General features: G+C 46.2%; 1 protein-coding gene across 1 annotated transcript in view; it reads right to left on the bottom strand.

Annotated features, from left to right (window-relative positions):
* Positions 1-15769, bottom strand: part of RCSD1 (RCSD domain containing 1) — a 29065-nt gene that overhangs the window by 12447 nt on the left and 849 nt on the right. The gene's annotated exons all lie outside the window — the stretch shown is intronic.

Genomic DNA, 15769 nt, shown 5'->3' with positions numbered 1-15769 from the left:
CATCTGTGGACAGGAAACTCCTGAAGTCAAAATAAACCATCACCACACTCTGCGTGGAGGACAGCAACTGGGAAGCAGTGCTGTGGTTTGGCTGGGATTAAAGCATCAATCCCGACCAAGGCTGGATTTCAGGAGGGAACAGAGCCTCTTGCAGACCCTCGCTTCCCTGCCTGGCTCAGCTCTCCCAAGGCAAAGCATTCTGCACAAAACCTTCCCAGGACTGACCCTTCTCGTTTTTCAGTGAGGTAGCTGCAGGACTCGAGGAGCCAGCGAGCCACAGCCCTTGTCTGCACAGGAAAGCCTACACCAAACTGAGCTAGCTCTCTCAGCTTGCAGGGCAAAACACAGCCTTAATCTGATCGAGGTGCTGCTTTTCTGCCTAACTGAACTCATTTGCAATCGGCCTGGCTGAAAGGAGCTGTTCTCAAGCTCACAAGTACCTGATTCTGACACAGAAAGCAGCATTTTGGGAATGACACCGTAAGCTGCTATCAGGGAATACGGCTCCTTTCAGGGCTCCCCACGGGTTGGAGGGGGTGAATGTCTCCTACTCCTGCAGTGAGGTGCTGCCTTGTCCCCAGAAATGTTCCCCTGCAGGGCTGGGGTTTGATGGACAGGAGATGTCCTGCACATCTCAGACCAAGCAATGGAGAAGTGATGACAGCACAGCTCCAATTTGGGGCGATGATTTCCATCATCAAGAGCCAATCTCTTCTCCCTGACCCATCTTTTCTTCAACCACAGAGGCCAGCTGGAGGCAAAAGGTCACTGAGTAGTCACACAGGGCAGGATCTAAGGTACGCTTCCTGTTTATCTGCAGAGGACATGAACTTATGCTCTGGAAAATGCACCACAAATGCATCTCAGTTATTTTGGCTCTCACATTTTTTAAGTGCAGATAAGATTAGATGGGCAGCTCATAAGGAACTCCTCTTTAAATCAACTAAAAAAGCTCAAGAGTAGTTTTTAATTAGGATTGGACCCATGCTACTGAATGGAAAAACCTCTGTAATTTGTAGTTTCATTCAAAGTCATTTCTCTGTCTCTGACATTTAGATGAATCCCACCTTGCACCCTCTTGCCAACATCCTGAACTGATTTATCTGTACCCATGTGAGTACATCAGTGGCATCAGGATCATACTGAAAGGGGAACATTGTTTGGACTGGGAAGGGAGGGGCGAATAAGCAGGGTATGTTCAAAACACAAACTCCCCCAAAAGAGCAAGCTGAAAGACGAGAGGGTGGGAAAACACCTGAATCACAGCACGAGGAATCAGGCAGCACAAAGCAGGAGGGGCTGCTACCCACAAACTGAGCCTCCCTGTTCTCTGTGACCCACAAAAGCACAAACACAGGCTGAACACAGATTGCCCAGGAAGTAGGTGGGCTCACCCTGGCCTTGGCCCATGTTCCACATCCCTAGAAGGAAATCTCACGATGCTTGTTCCAACTGGAGCTCAGCACCACGCTGGGCCCCTGGCTCAAGAAGCAACACATCCCAAGATGCAAGCCCTGAATAAACAAAACTCTTCTTGCCACTCTGACCCCTCTTCAGCCCAGCAAAGCATCCTTCTTTGCATCTCTCTCTTTACTGTTCTTCACAAATCATTCTCACTGGAGACCTTCCAGCTCTCTGTTTCAGGAGGGATTTGTGTGATTTATTTACTCACTTGGCGTCTGATCTGGCAAGGAAGCTGCTCCTTGTCTCATTGTAGTAAATTTTAATTATTGGCAGAAGCCCCAGCTGGAAGTGGCTGCAGCTGTGGCCCTGTGATACCTCCTAGCCAGTCCTGTCCATCATTGTGTCAGTGTAGCCTGTAGCACCTTGGGAAGCAAGGCCAAGGCTCCTACCTGCCTTTCCTACCATTTACTGTACAGCAGGGGTGATACTTACTGTGCTGTGCTCCACCAGAGGAAAAGCTACGCTGTGAGCCACCTCTACACCTTCCTCTGGTGGGGCTAGGCTAGCCCTGAGAACTTTGTGAGCATTTAGAGCACTACCACAGTTACTTTCCAGGACATTCCAAGAATATCTTGCAGGTCTTTCAAATGTATCCTAAACTCTACCAAAAAATAATACTTTTCTACTTTTATCTTACTGCAATATTTTCTTTGATCAACCTTTACCACATGCTAAACACCTCCATTTCACAATCCCAATGAGAATTTTGTGAGCTTTATGAATGGCAGCATGCAGAGTCCTCATCCTTTTCCCCCAAGCTGCATCAGATGGCTGAGCAAAAAGGAATAACTGGTCTCAGTGTGCCATGGGCCCCTTACTGCTAAAATGCAGGAGTCCCTTACTGCTAAAATGCATCATAGAAGGCTGAGCAAAGAAAGTAAGATTTCCACTTCAAAGATACAAGAATAATTCAGGAACTGATACCTGGCCATAAAATCTGCTTATGAAAGAGTGTAAGGGTTTGTTGAGGAGTAAAATGATGACCCCAGCACGCTCTGCAGAATCCTTGGCTCCTGTTTGCCAGGACTGGCATTTTGAAGGTTGTGCAAACAGGTTTCTGGTTTGACTTGCAACAAAAGGAGTTAATGTCTCATACAAGAGTGTACACAACTGTGCAGAACCACTGCACATCCAAGATAAAGCTTCATCTACATTGTGAAGCCTCAGCCAGGGCAGAGGAAGCCTCCACATCTGGTTGATGTCACACGCAACAGATTCATTCTCGCAGCTTTGGGGAAAGCAATCTGTGAATTATATTGTGAACGCTGGAGTTTGGGCTCCAGATTTCTGAATACTCTGCAAAGACAACAGGACCTCAGATTAGGTCTGGGACCAGTCTGAGCTCCTGGCCCCAAAGATGGGGTTTAGACTCCTCTGACCCAGCCACACATCTCTTCTGTACATATCTCTACATAGCTGGAGATTGTGGTTTCCTGAGACAAAGGACTGCTCATTAATTGAGAAATGCCAACAAAGTAAAGAAATATTGGACATGGAAGTTTTGGAGGCAGTCAGGAGGAGGTAAGGAGTCCTGCTTACATGTGCTGCCTTCAAGGCAGTCAGTGTTGTTAGAAGGCAGAGATCCCTAGCAGCTCTCCTCAGTTCCCTCTGAAAACAGCACCTCTCACAGCAGCCCTAACAAAGATTCAACTGAAACTCCTGAAATGCAAATGGCAGGAAAACACATCAGGTCTTCTCTTGAACTCTTTTTTTTTGAAGTATTTTCAGTGGAGAGCAAGTTTCTTGCCTGAGGGTAAATCACTGCTGGCCTTTCTCTCAGAGTCTATTAAGTTAGCCACAAGAACAACACAGAAGTATGACATTCCTTCTCAGAGTGGCACCCAGGTCAACCTTATCCCACCACAGATAAGTGAATATAGGATGAGTGTGTGCCTGGCCTCAACTGCAAGGCTATTGCACAGCTATAATGAGGGTGATAACGAGGAAGGAGCTCTGACTATAACCCAGGGCAGAATAGTATGAGGAATGTGGACTACAAGGGATTGTTTGTTTTTAAGAGAAAGGGCAGAAAAATTCCACTTTACGTAAAATATGTAAAAATATGTAACACTTCCCTGAGTTTGGAAAGAGTTTGCTTTAGGGCAACATTCTTCTCAAGACTCGCAGTGATCTGGTCTTGATTTTCTCATTCTGAGAATTCCCTTGTGAAGTGCTGCCATCTTGGCACTCAGGGTCAAGCACTGCCCAAAGGGTAACGTGAGGATATTCCAGCTCAGCAGCTTTCATCCAGAAGACTACAAGAAAATCTCTCAAGTGCCTCACCTGAAAACTACACAGGGTTGGATCTGCCAAATTTAAAAGCTAACCAAAGCAAGATTTGGGAATTGGGTAGAAGTTGATAAGTAGCCCGAAAGTAAAGTAGTAAAGGGACAAATGTTTCTCAAAGGAAGAAGCACTGTGTTGAACTCATCCACTACACTGTAAATAAATGGTTTGTGTACTCCCAGCCTTGCCTACTAAAAGTAGAGGGGAAACTCCTGATGGCTTTCCATCCTTTAGTGGTTTGAGGTACCCAGGTCTATTTGTCCCTATGAGGTAGCAAGAGCCCAAGTGTGCTGGGCCATGGGGACCACTGGGTGGTGGCTGGAGTGAGATGCTGTGGTGTCAGCAGAGCCAGGCAGTGCCAGGCAGGAGGAGACAGGCAGAGGAGAGCAGCCAGTGCCAGACACACAGCAGAGGAGCTGTGTCCCTCACAACAGAATTAGAGGAAACATCTGTAGACATCAGGAAATTTGATGAGGTGAATAAACTATCTACCTTCTGTTTCAGAGAGGGACTACAATGAAAATAAAACGAGATAATCATTATTTTAAGCAAGTTGTTCTTTTCTTTGTGCCATGGTAGGTATGTAGCTCTCAGGAGTGCCTGGCCTGTGCTTGCCAATCTCTGTCTGGAGAGATTACCAAAGCAGAAAGAGTCACTGTGAAAGGCACAAATGAGATCTTGAGTCTCCCTTTTGGCAATGAGAACATTTGGCAATTGCCTGGTGACTGTATGCTCCCAACACTGCATGGGTTGATCAACCTCAGCAGCATTTCCTCAAAGCACTGTCAGGAGCATGTGCTGAGAGGGCAATGTATGGGCTTGTGCACTTTAATGCCTGTACAGCTACTGCTGCATACCCCCCAGAACTGGTCCTGAGGCAAGCTAGGGTTTCAGGAGAGCATTCAGGTGTCAGGCTGTCAGGAGAGCACTCAGGTGACCAGGCAGGTATGTGAGGTCTCCTTTGGCCCAGCAAAACTTGAATTCTTTGCTACATGTTGGAATGGCTTCAACAAGCAGGCTGGTAAGTGCTTGCCCTAAACCCTGGATTAAAACCCATCCCTTCCTGGGCAGACCAAAGGGTTTGAAGCCCACCCTCTCAGAGAACAGAACAGAGCCCAGGCTTCCTGAGCAAGTGTCTTATTGCTCTTTGCAAAGGCTGCCAAGAGTGGTTTGATCCAGCACCACCATTACCAAAAGAGGCAGTGAACTGCAGCACCTGGTCCCTAGCGGGCAGGGTGCCTGTGCAGGGGCAGCATGTGTGAAACCTCAGCTGTACTCTGCAGAGACACAGGCAGCTCTTGGCTCTGCTGTGTCCTGAGCAGGAAAAGGCATCTGGCTGTTCAGCCACGACTCTCTGTGCAGGGGACGGCAAAACAGTTAAAATCAATAATTTAAATAAATTATTTTGTGTGCATTCATAGTGGTTTGGGAATCCGTGACTGAGGTGACCACAGAAACCTCCAGCAAAACATGGGTGTCACTGTTTCCTTTTCTGAAAAAAGTGCTTTTTGTGAGATGCCTGATCCTGTTTGCCATGCTCAGAGTATTCTAATGGGAAAAGGAGTGCTGGGAAGAGATGAGGATGTGGGACACGGGGAATGTAACAGGGACCCAAGGACAGGTCAAGCAGGGCAAATCCAGGCTTGTGCAGAAGCAGCATCCCAGGCACTGGTTAAATTTTAATATAGAGCAGGCAGGTGCCCAGTGAACTGAAGGAACCTCCAGGGTCAGGGAGTGACTGCAGGATATGAATTGCAGCCTTTCCATTCTGCATTAGTCCTGTAGTGGATCTATGACACGGTAATTCCCCTCACCTACTCAAAAATCCAGGAGAGAATTTTAGTGCAACAGCTAAAATGAGATTTGGTCCCAGAAGCCAGAATGCACAAGAGGAAAGACACAGAAGGTACTCAAGAAAGGACAAGGTGACTCCTATTGCAGGGAGAAGACAGGGGGTTGGGATGGGAGGTAGGAAGGTGAAATAAAAGGCTGTTAAGTACTAGTGAGACCTGAGGGGGAGAGGCTGTGGGACACACAGTAAAAAAGATCATGATCATCAGGATTATTTGGTTTGTAAGATACATAACAACATTTGCCTGCAGACAGTCACAAGGAAAAAACAGGAGGGCTAAGCAGAGAGGCAAAAATCTACATTGCCAGCCAGGCCAGCTGCTTACAGACAAGGTGGCCAGGGTGTCCAAGAGAGCAGGGAAAACACAGAAGCTTCATTAAGGAGTCCAATGAATTCAAGGAGAAACGGCCTCCGCCTTTCCTGTCGCAGGGCCCTGCGTCTGCAATTGCCTCACAACAAGCCCAGCACAGCTGCTTGCAGTCAGGCCGAGCAGCCAACATGGAAATCATTCCAGGCAGCAGGAAAAGGATTGTGGATAAAGCTGATATGTGGCTGGATGTGGTCATACCCAGCCACACAAGTGGAAAAAGAGGGAAAAGCAGAGAGGCTGTGCCCACACAGGGAGCATGGCAGCCTTTCCCTGGAGAGGCTCCATGCGAGGGGGGTTCTCCTGCCATCTGAAGTAGCACAACTTCAGAAATGCACCCATACTGGGTTTTGAGCCCAGACACACCACACAGGGTTCTCCCTTTGACTCTCTGGGGTGCACTCTGTTGTCTCTGTTCAGAGGCTGAGGTATTTAAGATGATACAGCTTCAAGAAATAAAAAGAAGTACTGAACTATTGAAAAGCTGGTAGTTTACCGTGTGGCTTCTGTAGGTGGAAATGTTTTGCAAACCATCTGACTACAGCTCTACCACTGCAAAATGGAGCTCAGCCATCAGCAACCTTAAGCACTGAGACACAAAAAACAAATAGCTGAACACAGATCTCTACAACTACTAAGTCTGACTACACTAGGAGACTAAATTAATACACCTCTTCCCTTTATGAAGTCCTGGAAATTCAGTGTCTTGCTGTTTCCTTCGAGTTAATACACTTGTTTTAAAAACACTGGCTGTATTTATCTGGAACAAACGGTTTCTAAAAAAAGGTAGGGTTTTTTTTTTCTCATGTGGCCTTAAAAGAATGGTGTTGATGCTGCAGAGCTCTTCCCTTGCTCCAAGTGAACACCAGGGACACATTTGAAGCAATTGTCCATCAAGTTTGCCGTATCTCTAGGTCTCTTGAGGGAAATAGCTTGTGCTGCTTAAATGGGAGTGCTATCAGTAAGCCAGAACCTTGCAGCAGATACACTGAGCATTCCTATTATTTGAGGTTATGAAAATTCAGATTGGGATGCTGAAAATAAAGTCCCTTACTCTGGAATGGCCTGTCAAATACAGCCCTCAGCTCCTCACTTAAAGAAGGTCACAATGAAGGAGGCCAGTGGGAGTATAACAAGAGGAAATGGCCTCAAGTTGCCCCCCAGGAGAGGTTTAGATAGGATGTTAGGGAAAATTTCTTCACTGAAAGGGTTGTTCAAGCAGTGGAACAGGTTCCCAGGGAAGTGATGGAGCCACCATCCCTAAGGACATGTATATGTAGCACTTAGGGGTTTGTTTTAGTGGTGGGCTTTGCAGGGCTGGGTTAATGGCTGGACTTGATGATCTTAAGGTCTTTTCCAATCTAGATGATTCTGTGATTAACTTGGCAGCAGGATTTCATCTTGGAGCTAATGCACCACTTTCTTAAGAAATTGAAGATCCCCACTCTCCTTCAAGCAGCATTACTTTTCATTTCTCCAAAATTAAATTAGGTGAACACCTACACAGTTTTCAGCTTAGTTCAGGAAGACATCTGGGTTTTCTGGTATGTCAGGCAGGATATGGATATAAAGTCCTGTCATGAATTCCTTCTCTCCATCTGATGGGAGCCCTGTAGCAATAAATACTGTCTGAAAGCTTGGTGATACAACAGACATGAGCTGTAGCAGATATCTAAACTGCAGATAATATGCTTGAAGGTGGGGAATGGGTTATTTCTCAGAAATCATCCATTGAATAAATAAGTTGATGAGGTTGTGTTGTTTTAAGAATCCACAGACACTCCCAATGTGGAATTGCTCCGCTGGAGCCAAGGGCTGATCTGTACCCTGGCAGGGTGATGCTGATGTCCTGATTTACAGCTGACAACAGCTGTTAGCAAGATGTTGCTCTGGCTGGCCTGGAGAGCATTGCTTCCCGTGTGTCTTCAGCAGCTTGTCCAGGCAGCCTCTGGATGTGTCCTGGAGACTTCCAAAGGCTGCTTCCAAAGGCTCCATGGCTGGAGGGGTGCGCTGGCAGCTCTGATGAAGAGCAGTGGTGGCCACTGTGAGATGTAGCTGCTTTGCTGGTGAGCTGCCTCCACCAGCTGCTTGTACAGAGCTCTGCTCCTGGCCAGGGCTTCCCTCAGGATCCTTCTCAGCTTCCCAGTGTTTCCCTTCCAGACATCTGTTTTTCTTAATGGTCTGGGAACTGTACACAGCTTGTCAAGCTCCCCCAAATTAATTGGTGCCTCTCTGTGTGTACTTCCAGGCCTTCTTCTGGGGAGCTCTTGCTGCTCTAGGAGAGGAAAGGGTGAGCTAATGGAGGAGCAACCAGCAAAACCTCCTAGGACAGGAGACAGGAAATAGGGCAGTCTGTAGGGCAAGTGCTCTGCTCTCATGTGAGCAAGGAGTTTTAGACTAAGACACACAGTGGAGAGATGGCCAGGAAGGCTGGACTTGCATGTGTATTACTTCAGTGGGGAAAGAAAGGCATAAACCATGTTTATCCTATTGAACCTTGAAATAAATCATTGTTTTATGCCATCTCAGCCATGGTGCTCCTTTAAGTGACTCGCTGTAGCTTCAGACACGATGGGAGGCTACACCCTGCTCTCACCTGCAGACCCTTGGGAGACCCTTGGGCAGCTGCTCTGTGAGAAATGGGCTGAGCCAATGGAACAGCCTCTGCAGCAGAAAAGGTCTCGACCCAATGGATCTTCTCTCTTGGCTGCCTCACAGGGGTTCAGGGAAAAAGCCCTGCTTTTAGCAGAGCCTGAAAAAAAAGATGAATTTCAACATGAGGAGGCTCAGACTCAAGATGCTTCAGGTGGGATGAGGAAGGGATCGCTCTTGGCCTAATGAGTGCTTAAAGAAGATGAACTTCAAGCAAGTGCACATACAAAAGGCATAAATTATCTAACCTGAAGCTATTGAGAAGGTTAAATTAGAAACTGAAGTCACTGAACTGTCAAAGAAGGTGCACAGAGAATGCAAGATGCAGGGACGGTTCAAAATATTTCTGATAAATGCTGTAAGTAGACTGTGGTACCTCCCCATTTAAACTCAGAGACAGCCTAGTTAGAGCAGCACAGGGATTCAAACTCCTCTCAATTTATCAGGCTGGGAACAGAAAATCAGAAGGGTAAATGAGCCTGCCCAGAGCTTCCAACTACAGAGGCTTCCAGACTCATCAGTTAGGACTGTGCTATCTTTGTAACACATTGCTATGAAATTAGGTCTACACTGGATACAGGCAGGACAGAGAAGGAGGTTCATATTTATCTAAGCCAGGAATTTAGTCTAAAAAGGTACACAGATATGGAGTGGAGGAAAGTGATAGCAAGCACTCTGCTGGCAGCCAGCTTGAGGTGTGAATGCTGAGCTATAGCCACAGAGATGTTTTGTTAGCTGGACCCTGGAGGGCTCAGTGGCCCCAGTGGCACTGAGAACCTGGGTCTGCAAAGCTGCTTTCCCACCCTTTGGCTTCATCCAGAGTCTCCAGCCTGCAAGACTCCTGAAAACTGGGCCAAACACTGGGGAAGTGTACCCAGGCAGCTGTAATTTGCTGTTATGTTTAAAAATGCTTGAGTTTTCAGCCCAGTCTGGATTGGCCATAATGGTGCATTGGAAATTTAGTCTTTTCCACAGGTAAACAACTCATCTATATACCCTAAGGAAAATGCACACAAGCAACTCCCGAGCTGCAGCTTGGCCTTTGACATAGATTATTTTTGGTGATGTGAAGAAGATAATGATCTCTGAGTAAAACTGCTCATAAAAATTCTCCCATAAATGCTTTAACGGAGAAACCCAGTGTTCGTAAGAGCTTTGAAACACTCTACCCCTACTTCAGTGCTCCATTTCTTTTACCTGCTGGCTGATTGAACCCGTTTACATGTTCTTTCTCTCTGGCAAGAAGAGAAATTAAAGTTCCTTCACCCTCAGTTTCCCCAGGTTCAAGCTGGGCCACCGGAACCAGGTGTCCAGGAAGTGTGGGCTCAGTGCCTGCACGACACTTGCTCACTGAGTGAATCAGCACTGGGAAGATCTGGCCAGCAAGGCCCTGAATTCACAGATGTTGAGAAGAAAAATTAAATTCAGCTTTTGATCTCTGGAATCACTGGAACGATCCAGTGATTTTTCAGTCCCTTAGTTGACTATGTACAGGACAATGTACAACATGAGAATGAAGTCCTGATGTGAGTGGAAAAGGCAACTTTGCATTGAGCTGGGAGATGAAAGACACAGTGCTAGGATTGTTTCTCTTTTGTAGGAGTAACCAGTGTGTTCAGGAATCCATCCCTTTCCTTCCACTCCGTCCTCTTCACAGGCCCCTGCTGTCTGGAGGACCATGTGTGTTTGCACAGAGAGCCCCTCTGCCTCTAACTGGGAATGAACACCTTCAAACTGGGAATGCAAACCCTGGGCTCTCACACAGGGACAGTGTCGACAACTCCATGCACCTTGTAAAGACTAAATGGGAAACCAGATTAGACTGTGCACATTTCACAAGTTAAACATGCCCTCACTGCAAGGCCCAAGGGGTGAAATTCTGGGAAGCCTGGCACACCAGCTCAAGTGTGTGTCTGTGAAAACAGGGCATGTTTCATCTGAACTTACATCAGGAGGAACATGGCACTTTCAGCAGAAAGGGATTTCAAGATGATTGGCTTGAGTAAGCCATGACTGCTGTTGTAGTATGCAGTTTTAAAGGATAAAGAAACCCATTCTAAAAACAGGAAGAAAGAATAAAAATAAAATTGGCTTTGTGTTTTACACAGGCAATAAAATTACCATTCCCAGACTCTTGCAGATGTGATGCCAATTTATTTTGACCTGAACTTCCCACAGGCAGAAGTTTGCTGGGCTTGAACAATGCACTGCAGCAGGGAGGAATCATAAACACTTTTTGGGCCTGATGCTGAATAGCCACTGGTTTCTCCCAGCAGCCCACATGTGGTAGAACTGCAGAAGCAGCATGGTGCTGCCCCTCTGGTGGCCCTATCAGTACCACTAACCTGAATACAACTGAAGATTGCTTCTTATCTTTCTACCACTCAGTCCAGTCTATTTTTGAATCATTCATGGGAAAAAGATTTTCTACTACATTTGGTTTCCACTATGCTACTCCAAACCATGCCAGACCTCACTGTTAGAAATCTTTCCTGCTATTTGGTGAGATATAAATCTTTCCTTTAATTGGATCCCATTATTCCCAGGCATACTGTTTTTTCTCATGCACTAACACATTCTGTTTCCTCTGTGCTAACAGTTTTACAGTATTGTCCTCACTCTCCCTGCAAAACCCCACTGACTTGTTAAACTCCAAACTTCTGAGGCAGAATTCACTCTCCTTAGCATTTTTGTGCCTTTCTGTGCACAAGAAGTCACTGGTTTGGAACTTTTAGATATCCAGGCTTTCCAAACCACACATGTTAATTCTCTGTGCATTTGAGAAGCCTGGGATGAGCAGGAGCTTTGTTGAAGCTAGCAGTGGTAAACCTTTGCAGATTAGCCACCAGTCATCCACACTGACCAAAACCCTGTGTGCATCTCATTTGAAAGGGTAAACAGGTGTATTTGCATATGCAAAAATAACAGCTCACAAGTTTTCTACCTGTTCTATAGGTGTGGGAACTTAGGGCAAACTACTACATGTAGGGTTTGAGCTCTTTTAAAATCTGGTGATGAATAATGAAGAAAAAGCCATGCATGTAAATATGCTGTAAATCTGGCAAGGGAAGTGTGGGTCTTTTTTTGCAGAAGACTTCCAGAAACACCTTCAGCAAGTGATATGCTTCAATCTGGCAAGAATTTGTTGCAGCCTCTTTTCCTGTCTTTCTGAAAAGTGGCACTAATGGGGCAGATAAGGCTTATCCTTACAGTACATTACCAGGACCCAGATACTGCTGGTAAGATATAAAGATACAAGTCAGATTTGATGTAAAGGCATTTCTGGCATGAGACTGCATAGCTGGATACATTGTGACCTGCACGAAGTGTGACTTAAAACCATGCCTAGGTGAGACTGTAGGAATGAAGAGTGCCCCGTGCCTCTGTCACAACGAGGTGTGAAGCAACTCTGCAGTGAGTGTGTAATAACAACTTCTCCTTACATAACAGCTCTGCTGTCTCTAGACCACATTCGGGGCCTGCTGCCCTGTCTGCAAAGCACCAAACAAGGTCCTCCAAAGAGGCTTCCTTGCTGCTGGGTCAGCTGCCAGCTCAAATCCCAAATTCAGGCTGTAGAGCTGTTGTTTTAAGAAAAGGAGCCTCCACCTCTCTAAAACACCTCAGTTAGCAGTGGAAACAGAATGGAAAACCAACCCCAGTTTGTGTGGGCTGGTTCATTTCCATGATAAAAGCCAGCAAGTTTCCAAGCAGCATCTATTTATTGATAAAGCAGTGCTGATGTTTTCCCCTGTTGTTCAGATAAGCAGCTCCTGGGAATGTATGGGAAGGTATGCATGATATGCTGTCCAACTGCAAAGCATCCTGCCAATTAGGCTGTGGAGCACAGGACAGAAGGCGTTTCCCAAATGCTGTCACCATGGCTTGGGAAACTCAGACAACCAAACTGGGGAGTGGGGAGAGGTTCAGAAGAATTCTCCCTCTCTGGTGACACAGGAAAAGCCTTAATTCCATTTATTCTGGGGAGTCTGCTAGGGGGAAGAAAGGGCTGTAGCACAGCCCATGGGGTTTGGTTTTGTTGTTTCCTGTCCTTCAGGAGGGAGGCCTACAGTCACAAGGATGTGTAAGTCTGGCAAACCAGATCCTGTCCAGAACTCTTTCCTGCAGACATGCTATTTACTGTCAAGCAGTCCCAAATCTGCCCAGACCTGAGAGGTAGAATGGGGTCATATAATACCCAGTTTACTTAAATACTCTTCCCTTTATTTTCACAGACACACTGCGTGAATGTGTCATTTTGATGGATTTGGGAGGAAACACTGAAAACAAGTGTATCTGAGGTTGAACCATTCTGTTAAGCGAAAAGAAAAAAAAAGAGAAGAGGGGAAAAAGAACACTTTAACTTTTAGAATAGAAGCCAATCATCAGAGCTTCCTGAGAAAGGGATATTGCTTCCTGGCAGAGCTAACCATGCCGTAATGCCTGTTTGCAATCTCGGCTCCAGAGCTGCCAGGGTGGGCAGAGACCTCTCTCAGCCCAGCTCCCCTCCTGTCCTGCTGCTCTGAGGACCAGGATGGCCCTCACAGATTTCAGCCCCCTCATCTGCACAGTACCCATGCCTGCATCCCCTCCGGTTCAGTCCCCTTGGGTGACATCTCCTCAGTGCAGTTTTCCTAAGGACAGGGTGAGTGCTGCCCAGAAGGGTGAAGTGAGCAGAGAACTGCCCCCAGCCCTGGAAAAGCTTTCCCTCTGCTGAGTCCGGGCACCAACAGGAAAAATGGAGATCTAGCAGGAGTAGTGCAGAAAAGAGACATGGCAATGGAGATGTCACAGAATTAAATGACACTTGTTGGCAGGCACAAAGAAGGGGAGAGCCTTCCCAAAATACACCTGGCTGCTGCACCTCTGCACCCCTGCAGCTTAGGGAACCCATGACACTGTAGGGAGCCACTCAAGTGAAATTCACTCTTGGATTGTTTCCCTTCGCTGTGCAAGTAAAGTTCAAGTGTCTCTATGCTCCCAAGCCCCTACAGAGAGGCTGGAAAGAGGAATTCCATGACTGCTGTGGAATATGGGCTGCAGAAAGCCACAAGCACTTTCAGTGGATGCCTTAACTCACAACATCTGCAGCAAGGTTTGGGAACCCACAAGCCATGGGAATTAGCTTGGGCCAAATCTGAAGATGCAAACTAACAAACCAACACAAAAATTTCTAATGCTTTCTGTACCCTAAGTGCAAAGAATGTTTCATGGCTGCTTTTCTTTACAAGTGGCTTAGCTTTCCCCAGTGCAGTTTTACACACTTTTGATATGAACTCATATTAATAATCTGTGGTATAAACTTCCTGATTTCTTTTCATCTGCCATAACACTGGAAAGAAAATTGATTGTCAAATCTATTTTGCATCAAGAAGACGGGCCAAAAAAGAACCCCAAACAACGAAACAAAACACTGAAGATCACAAAAATTACGTGAACTGCAAGGGCAGGGTTTTGCTGCTTTTTTCTCCCTCTTTAGGATCTTAAATAGTTTCAGTTGCTGCTTTCAATGTGGCACATTCCTGACAGCAGGATGGCTAAGACCATAGGTACTAGTCCCTAAGTAGCAGCAACTGAAACTAACCACTTTAAGAAAGAGATCCCAACTATCTTGCTTCTGTGAGTTGTTCAAAACTAGGGTCTTCCTGCCAGGGATGTGATGGAAATCAGCTGGCTAGGTCAGCCCTCTGCCCTTTTCCTCCTAATGCTGGTAATCCTCATGTGTCCCATTAGAGCAAAGAGCTTGCCAGTTATGCCAGCAGGAAAGCAGGGAGCAGCTCTGCCTGCCACTGATGAAGCAAACAGGGAAATGACAGGACCCCTCTCGTTCCTGCTGCACAGGATCATTAAACCTGGTTTTAAAGCAAAAAGTCTGCGGTGAGCCTTTGTGTCCTGCCTGTGAAAAGCCCTCAGGAAGAAACAGAGAAGAGAATCAGCTGGTGAGAAATCAAGCTCTTGCTCTTGGCTCTGTTTTCGTCTAAATATCTTCTTAACTTTGGGACATCAAACACTATTTTGGAGGCGTGGGGCAGGACCAAGCACACTACTTATAAAATATCTTGGTCATTGAGATGTTTTAAAAATAAGAATGGATTCAGCAATCTACAGATGATAAAAACAAACCAGGTAGCACAAGGAAAAGACGGGAAATGAGATAAAAGGACAGAAGCAAGAGCGGGGAGCTCTTAGGTCAGATACTTCAGAGAAGCTTCCTGGCCACCTGACCTTCCACATGTCACACGTATCTCCAAAAAGGAAATGGCAGGTGTGTTCCTTTCTACTCAACAGTGACAACGGAAAATACTCGAGGGGCACAATCCTTTGTGTGTAGAGACAAGAGGGGGTGAGGGAGAGTGTCCTCAACATGCCAAAATATCTGTTTCAGCCCTAAATTATAACAAATTAGGAGCTCAATTCCCTGTCCCCGCTGAAACATTACAGGATAGTGAAAAAGAATAAAACAAGTGTTAACAGTGAGTGGTGACCTAGGCTCTGTCAAACCTGAAAAGGCTTGTAAAGCCCAACATTTGTCATGTCACGTAAATAGCCTGTGCCGAGCTGGTTCCACCACTGCTTGGTCCTTCTCCACCCCAAAATCTATTTAGATAATTCGGTTGAGGACATTTTCTGTAACAAACACACCTGAACAGGCCAAATCTTTAACCCTTGCCTGTGGGGCAGGTCAGCACAGATAACGAGGATGGTGATGTTAGCACCTGGGTGTTATCACAATTGCCCAGCTGAGTTATGCACTGGAATTCTTCAAAGAAAAACTGAAGTGGTGCTTGAAGCACACTGTTCCCTGGCTCTGCTGAGTGTCCTGCTACTGGGGCTGCATCCACACAGAAAAAGGCTTATCTGGGAAGATAATATAAAGTGTTTAGTAAGGTCTCTGTTTAGCAGAGAGAAATACCAAATGTCCTCTTTCATAATTTGAGGTTTTGCCAATGTTGTAATCACCTTTCTATTTCCTGTGCCCCTCCTAAAAATAAATATTCCTTTTCCCTTGCCACTTTAAAAAACTGAAAAGCTCACAAATCCAGCCTGACATGACCAAAGCAAACACCACCATTCCCATTTTCAATGAATGGGAGGGGAGGCAGAGGGAGGTGAGCTGCCTTGCCCAAGAGGGGGGAACACAGGAGAAGGCT

This window comes from Molothrus ater, chromosome 2 (assembly GCF_012460135.2).
Source record: "Molothrus ater isolate BHLD 08-10-18 breed brown headed cowbird chromosome 2, BPBGC_Mater_1.1, whole genome shotgun sequence".
NCBI lineage: Eukaryota > Metazoa > Chordata > Aves > Passeriformes > Icteridae > Molothrus > Molothrus ater.
The sequence above is the reverse complement of the archived record's forward strand: the minus strand, read 5'-3'. Positions and strand labels throughout refer to the sequence as shown.